Source organism: Micromys minutus, assembly GCF_963924665.1.
Source record: "Micromys minutus genome assembly, chromosome: 28".
Lineage (NCBI taxonomy): Eukaryota > Metazoa > Chordata > Mammalia > Rodentia > Muridae > Micromys > Micromys minutus.
Genome location: NC_137963.1, coordinates 25,099,686 through 25,107,413, shown reverse-complemented (window position 1 = coordinate 25,107,413; position 7,728 = coordinate 25,099,686).

Genomic DNA, 7,728 nt, shown 5'->3' with positions numbered 1-7,728 from the left:
GTTAGATTTAGGGTTTAGGGTTTAAGGTTTATGGTTTAGGATTGTTTAAGGTTTAGGGTGGATTAGGTTTAGGGTTTAGAGTTTAGTGTTATGGTTACGGTTAGGGGTAGGGTTAGGGATGGGGTTAGGGTTAGGGTTATGGTAGGGTTAGGGTTAGGGTTAGGGTTAGGGTAAAAGTTAGGGGGTTAGTGTTAGGGTTTGTGTTAGGGTTAGGGTTAGGTTAGGGTTAGGGTTAAGTTTAGGGTTAGGTTAGTGTTAGGATTAGGGTTATTATTACGGGATTAGGTTTAAGTTTAGGATTAGTGTTAAGGTTAGAATTAGAAATAGGGTTAGTGTTAGGATTAGGGTCAGGGTTAGGTTTAGGGTTAGGGTTAGGGAAGGGTTAGGGTTAAGGTTAGGGTTAAGGTTAGGGTTAGGGTTAAGGTTATGGTTAGTGTTTGGATTAGGTTTACGGTTAGGGTCAGGGTTAGGTTTAGGGTTAGGGTTAGGGTTAGATTTAGGGTCAGGTTTAGGTTTATTGTTAGATTTAGGGTTTAGGGTTTAAGGTTTATGGTTTAGGATTGTTTAAAGTTTAGGGTGGATTAGGTTTAGGCTTTAGAGTTTAGTGTTATGGTTACGGTTAGTGTTAGGGTTAGGGTTAGGTTAGGGTTAGGGTTAGGTTAGGGTTAGGGTTAGGGTTTAGTGTTTAGGGTTTAAGGTTTAGGGTTTAGGATTGTTTAAGATTTAGGGTGGTTTAGGTTAAGGGTTTAGGGTTTAGAGTTTAGGATTGTTTAAGGTTTAGGGTTGTTTAGGGTATAGTGTTTAGGTTTAAAAATTTAGGGTTGTTTAGGGTTTAGTGTTTAGGGTTTAGGGTTGTTTAAGGTTTAGTGTTTAAGGTTTAGGTTTTAGGGTTGTTTTGGGTTTAGTGTTTAGTGTTGTTTAGGGTATAGTGTTAATGGTTTAGGGTTTAGGGTTATTTAGGGTTTAGTGTTTAAGGTTTAGGGTATAGGGTTGTTTAGGGTTTAGTGTTTAGGGTTGTTTATGGTTTAGTGATTAGGGTTGTTTAGGGTTGTTTAGAGGTTAGTGTTTAGGGTTATTCAGGGTTTATGATTTAGGGTTGTTCAGGGTTTAGGATTTATGGTTGTTCAGGGTTTAGGATTTAGGGATTAAGGTTAAGGGGTTAAGGTTAGGGTTAGGGTTAGCATTAGGGTTAGAGTTAGGGTTAGAGTTAAGGTTATGGGGTTATGTTAGGCTTAAGGTTAGGGTTAGGGTTATGGGGTTAAGGTTAGGGTTGTGGTTAAGGTTAGGTTTAGGGTTAGGGTTAGGGTTATGGTTATTCTTAGACTTATGGTTTAAAATTTAGGGTTTATGGTTTAAGGTTTAGGGTTTAGGATTGTTTAAGTTTTAGGGTGGTTTAGGTTTAGGGTATAGGGTTTAGGGTTTAAGATTGTTTAATGTTTAGGGTTGTTTAGGTTTTAGCGTTTAGAGTTGTTTAGCTTTTTTTAGGGTTGTTTATGATTTAGTGTTTAGGCTTGTTCAGGATTTATGATTTAGGATATTTTAAGGTTTAGGGTTTAAGGTTGTATAGTGTTTTACGGTTTAGGGTATAATGTTTAGGGTTAAGGGTTTAGGGTTGTTTAGGGTATAGTGTTAATTGTTTTAGGGTTTAGGCTTGTTTAGGGTTTAGTGTTTAGGGTTTAGGGTTTTTTAGCATTTAGTGTTTATAGTTTAGGGTTTAGGGTGCTTTTGGAATTAGTGTTTAGGGTTTTTCGGGGTTTAGGGTTTAGGATTTAGGGTGTTAGGGTTAGTGTTAGGGTTAGGTTTAGGGTTAAGGTGAGGGTTAGGGTTAGGGTTAAGGTTAGGGTTAGGGTTAAGGTTAGTGTTAGTGTTAGAATAAGGGTTAGGGTTAGGGATAGGGTTAGGGTTAGGGTTAAGGTTATGGTTAGGGTTAGGGTTAGGGTTAGGGGTTTGGGTTAGGGTTAGTGTTAGGGGTTAGGGGTTAGGGTTAGGGTTAGTGTTAGTGTTAGGGTTAGGTTTAGTGTTAGGGTTATTATTAGGGGGTTAGGTTTTAGTTTAGGATTAGTGTTAGGGTTAGAATTAGAAATAGGGTTAGTGTTAGGATTAGGGTCAGTGTTAGGTTTAGGGATATGGTTAAGGTTAAGAGTAGGGTTAGGGTTAGATATAAAGTTTAGGGTTTAGTGTTAGGATTAGGGATAGTGTGAGGTTTAGGGTTAGTTTTAGGGTTAGGGTTAGGGTTAGTGTTTGGGTTATGATTAGTGTTAGGATTAGGATTAGGGTTTGGGTCAGGTTTATGTTTAGGGTTAGGGTTAGATTTAGGGTTAGGTTTAGGTTTATTGTTAGATTTAGGGTTTAGGGTTTAAGGTTTACGGTTTTTGATTGTTTAAGTTTAAGGGTGGATTTGGTTTAGGGTTTAGAGTTTAGTATTATGGTTACGGTTAGGGTTAGGGTTGGGTTAGGGTTAAGGTTAAGGTTAGTGTTAGGGTCAGAGTTATGGTTAGTGTTAGGATTAGCGTTAGGGTTAGGGTCAGGGTTAGGTTTAGGGTTAGGGATAGGGTTAGGGTTAGATTTAGGGTTAGGTTTAGGTTTATTGTTAGATTTAGGGTTTAGGGTTTAAGGTTTATGGTTTAGGATTGTTTAAGGTTTAGGGTGGATTAGGTTTAGGGTTTAGAGTTTAGTGTTATGGTTACGGTTAGGGGTAGGGTTAGGGATGGGGTTAGGGTTAGGGTTAGGGTTATGGTAAGGGTTAGGATTAGGGTTAGGGTTAGGGTTAGGGTAAAAGTTAGGGGGTTAGTGTTAGGGTTTGTGTTAGGGTTAGGGTTAGTGTTAGGGTTAGGTTAGGTTTAGGGTTAGGGTTAGGGTTAGGTTAGGGTTAGGGTTAGGGTTAGGGGTTAGGGTTAGTGTTAGGGTTAGGGTTATTATTACGGGATTAGGTTTAAGTTTAGGATTAGTGTTAGGGTTAGAATTAGAAATAGGGTTAGTGTTAGGATTAGGGTTAGGGTTAGGTTTAGGGTTAGGGTTAGGGTTAGGGTTAGTGTTAGGGTCAGGGAAGGTTTAGGGTTAGGGTTAGGGTTAGGGTTAGATTTAGGGTTAGGTTTAGGTTTATTGTTAGATTTAGGATTTAGGGTCTAAGGTTTATGGTTTAGGATTGTTTAAGGTTTAGGGTGGATTAGGTTTAGGGTTTAGAGTTTAGTGTTATGGTTAAGGTTAGGGATAGGGTTAGGGTTAAGGATAGGATTAGGGTTAAGTTTAGGTTTAGAATTAGGTTTAGGGTTAGGGTTAGGGTTAGGATTAGGGTTAGGGTTAGGGTTAGGGTAAGGGTTAGGGGTTAGGGTTAGGGTTATGGTTATTGTTAGGTTTAGGGTTTAGGGTTTAGTGTTTAGGGTTTAAGGTTTAGGGTTTAGGATTGTTTAAGGTTTATCGTAACTTAATTTTAGGGTTTACAATTTAGTGTTAGGGTTATGGTTAGTGTTAGGGTTAGAGTTAGGGTTAGGTTTAGGGTTCAGGGTTTAGGGTTTAGGATTGTTTAAGGTTTAGGGTAGATTAGGTTTTGGATTTAAAGTTTAGTTTTAGGGTTATGGTTAGGTTTAGGGTTTTGGGTTTAGTGTTAGGATTAGGGTTAGGGTTAAAGTTAGGGTTAGGGTAAGGGTTAGGATTAGGTTTAGGGTTAGGGTTAGGGTTAGGGTTAGGGTTAGGATTAGGGTTAGGGTTAGGGTTAGGGTAAGGTTAGGGGTTAGGGTTAGGGTTATGGTTATTGTTAGGTTTAGGGTTTAGGGTTTAGTGTTTAGGGTTTAAGGTTTAGGGTTTAGGATTGTTTAAGATTTAGGGTGGTTTAGGTTAAGGGTTTAGGGTTTAGACTTTAGGATTGTTTAAGGTTTAGGGTTGTTTAGGGTATAGTGTTTAGGGTTAAAAGTTTAGGGTTGTTTAGGCTTTAGTGTTTAGGGTTTAGGGTTGTTTAAGTTTTAGTGTTTAAGGTTTAGGTTTTAGGGTTGTTTTGGGTTTAGTGTTTAGTGTTGTTTAGGGTAATGTGTTAATGGTTTAGGGTTTAGGGTTATTTAGGGTTTAGTGTTTAAGGTTTAGGGTATAGGGATGTTTAGGGTTTAGTGTTTAGGGTTGTTTATGATTTAGTGATTAGGGTTGTTTAGGGTTGTTTAAAGGTTAGTGTTTAGGGTTATTCAGGGTTTATGATTTAGGGTTGTTCAGGGTTTAGGATTTATGGTTGTTCAGGGTTTAGGATTTAGGGATTAAGGTTAAGGGGTTAGGGTTAGGGTTAGGGTTAGGGTTAGGGTTAGGGTTAAGGTTAGGGTTAGGGTTAGGTTTAAGGTTATGGTTAATGTTAGGATTAGGGTTAAGGTTAGGGTCAGGGTTAGGTTTAGGGTTAGGGTTAGGGTTAGGGTTAGATTTAGGGTCAGGTTTAGGTTTATTGTTAGATTTAGGGTTTAGGGAATAAGGTTTATGGTTTAGGATTGTTTAAGGTTTAGGGTGGATTAGGTTTAGGGTTTAGAGTTTAGTGTTATGGTTACAGTTAGTGTTAGGGTTAGGGTTAGGGTTAGGGTAATGGTTAGGGTTAGAGTTAGGGTTAGGGTTAGGGTAAGGGTTAGGGGTTAGTGTTAGGGTTAGGGTTAGGATTAGGGTTAGGGTTAGGTTAGGGTTAGGGTTAGGGTTAGGGTTAGGGTTAGGGGTTAGGGTTAGTGTTAGGGTTAGGGTTATTATTAGGGGGTTAGGTTTAAATTTAGGATTAGTGTTAGGGTTAGAATTAGAAATAGGGTTAGTGTTAGGATTAGGGTCAGGGTCAGGTTTAGGGTTAGGGTTAGGGTTAGGGTCAGGGAGGGTTTAGGGTTAGTGTTAGGGTTAGGGTTAGATTTAGGGTTAGGTTTAGGTTTATTGTTAGATTTAGGATTTAGGGTCTAAGGTTTATGGTTTAGGATTGTTTAAGGTTTAGGGTGGATTAGGTTTAGGGTTTAGAGTTTACTGTTATGGTTACGGTTAGAGTTAGGGTTAGGGTTAGGATTAGGGTTAAGGTTAGGGTTATAATTAGGTTTAGGGTTAGGGTTAGGGTTAGGGTTAGGGTTAGGGTTAGGGTTAGGATTAGGGTTAGGGTTAGAGTTAGGGTAAGGGTTAGGGGTTAGGTTTAGGGTTATGGTTATTGTTAGGTTTAGGGTTTAGGGTTTAGTGTTTAGGGTTTAAGGTTTAGGGTTTAGGATTGTTTAAAATTTAGGGTGGTTTAGGTTAAGGGTTTAGGGTTTAGAGTTTAGGATTGTTTAAGGTTTAGGGTTCTTTAGGGTATAGTGTTTAGGGTTAAAAGTTTAGGGTTGTTTAGGGTTTAGTTTTTAGGGTTTAGGGTTGTTTAAGGTTTAGTGTTTAAGGTTTAGGTTTTAGGGTTGTTTTGGGTTTAGTGTTTAGTGTTGTTTAGGGTATAGTGTTAATGGTTTAGGGTTTAGGGTTATTTAGGGTTTAGTGTTTAAGGTTTACGGTATAGGGTTGTTTAGGGTTTAGTGTTTAGGGTTGTTTATGGTTTAGTGATTAGGGTTGTTTAGGGTTGTTTAGAGGTTAGTGTTTAGGGTTATTCAGGGTTTATGATTTAGGGTTGTTCAGGGTTTAGGATTTATGGTTTTTCAGGGTTTAGGATTTAGGGATTAAGGTTAAGGGTTTAGGGTTAGGGTTAGGGTTAGGGTTAGGGTTAGCATTAGGGTTAGAGTTAGGGTTAGAGTTAGGGTTATGGGGTTATGTTAGTCTTAAGGTTAGGGTTAGGGTTATGGGGTTAGGGTTGGGGTTAGGGTTAGGTTTAGGTTTAGGGTTAGGGTTAGGGTTATGGTTATTCTTAGATTTATGGTTTAAAATTTAGGGTTTATGGTTTAAGGTTTAGGGTTTAGGATTGTTTAAGTTTTAGGGTGGTTTAGGTTTAGGGTATAGGGTTTAGCGTTTAAGATTGTTTAATGTTTAGGGTTGTTTAGGTTTTAGCGTTTAGAGTTGTTAAAGGTTTTTTAGGGTTGTTTATGATTTAGTGTTTAGGGTTGTTCAGGATTTATGATTTAGGATATTTTAAGGTTTAGGGTTTAAGATTGTATAGTGTTTTAGGGTTTAGGCTATAATGTTTAGGGTTAAGAGTTTAGGGTTGTTTAGGGTATAGTGTTAATGGTTTTAGGGTTTAGGCTTGTTTAGGGTTTAGTGTTTAGGGTTTAGGGTTTAGGGTTTTTTAGCGTTTAGTGTTTAGAGTTTAGGGTTTAGGGTGCTTTTGGAATTCGTGTTTAGGGTTTTTCTGGGTTTAGGGTTTAGGATTTAGGGATTTAGGGTTAGGTTTAGGGTTAGGGTGAGAGTTAACGTTAGGGTTAGGGTTAAGGTTAGTGTTAATGTTAGGGTAAGGGTTAGGGTTAGGGATAGTGTTAGGGTTAGGGTTAGGGTTAGGGTTAGGGTTAGGGATAGAGTTAGTGTGAGGTTTAGGGTTATGGTTAGGTTTAGGGTTAGGGTTAGTCTTTGTTTGGGTTATGGTTATTGTTAGGATTAGGCTTTGGATTAGGGTCAGGGGTAGGTTTAGGTTGACGGTTAGGGTTAGTGTTAGATTTAGGGTTAGGTTTAGGTATATTGTTAGATTTAGGGTTTAGGGTTTAAGGTTTATGGTTTAGGATTGTTTAAGGTTTAGGGTGGATTAGGTTTAGGGTTTAGAGTTTAGTGTTATGGTTATGGTTAGGGTTAGGGTTAGGGTTAGGGGTTAGGGTTAGTGTAATGGTTAGGGTTATTATTAGGGGGTTAGGTTTAAGTTTAGGATTAGTGTTAGGGTTAGAATTAGAAATAGGGTTAGTGTTAGGATTAGGGTCAGTGTTAGGTTTAGGGTTAGGGTTAGGGTTAGGGTTAGGGTCAGAAAAGGTTTAGGGTTAGGGTTAGATTTAGGGTTAGGTTTAGGTTTATTGTTAGATTTAGGGTTTAGGGTCTACGGTTTATGGTGTAGGATTGTTTAAGGTTTAGGGTGGATTAGGTTTAGGGTTTAGAGTTTAGTGTTATGGTTACGGTTAGGGTTAGGGTTAGGGTTAGGATTAGGGTTAAGGTTAGGGTTAGGGTTAGGTTTAGGGTTAGGGATAGGGTTAGTGTTAGGGTTACGGTTAGGGTTAGGGTTAGGGTAAGGGTTAGGTGTTATGGTTAAGGTTAGGGTTAAGGTTAGGGTTAGGGTTAAGGTTAGGGTTAGGGTTATGGTTAGGGTTAAGGTTAGGGTAAGGTTAGGGTTAGGGTTAGGTTTAGGGTTAGGGGTAAGGGTTAGGGTTAGGGTTAGGGTTAGGGTTAGGGTTAGCATTAGGGTTAGAGTTAGGGTTAGAGTTAGGGTTATGGGGTTATGTTAGGCTTAAGGTTAGGGTTAGGGTTATGGGGTTAAGATTAGGGTTGGGGTTAGGGTTAGGTTTAGGTTTATGGTTAGGTTTAGGGTTATGGTTATTCTTAGAGTTATGGTTTAAAATTTAGGGTTTATGGTTTAAGGTTTAGGGTTTAGGATTGTTTAAGTTTTAGGGTGGTTTAGGTTTAGGGTATAGGGTTTAGCGTTTAAGATTGTTTAATGGTTAGGGTTGTTTAGGTTTTAGCGTTTAGAGTTGTTTAGGGTTTTTTTAGGGTTGTTTATAATTTAGTGTTTAGGGTTGTTCAGGATTTATATTTTAGGATATTTTAAGGTTTATGGTTTAAGGTTGTACAGTGTTTTAGGGTTTAGGGTATAATGTTTAGGGTTAAGGGTTTAGGGTTGTTTAGGGT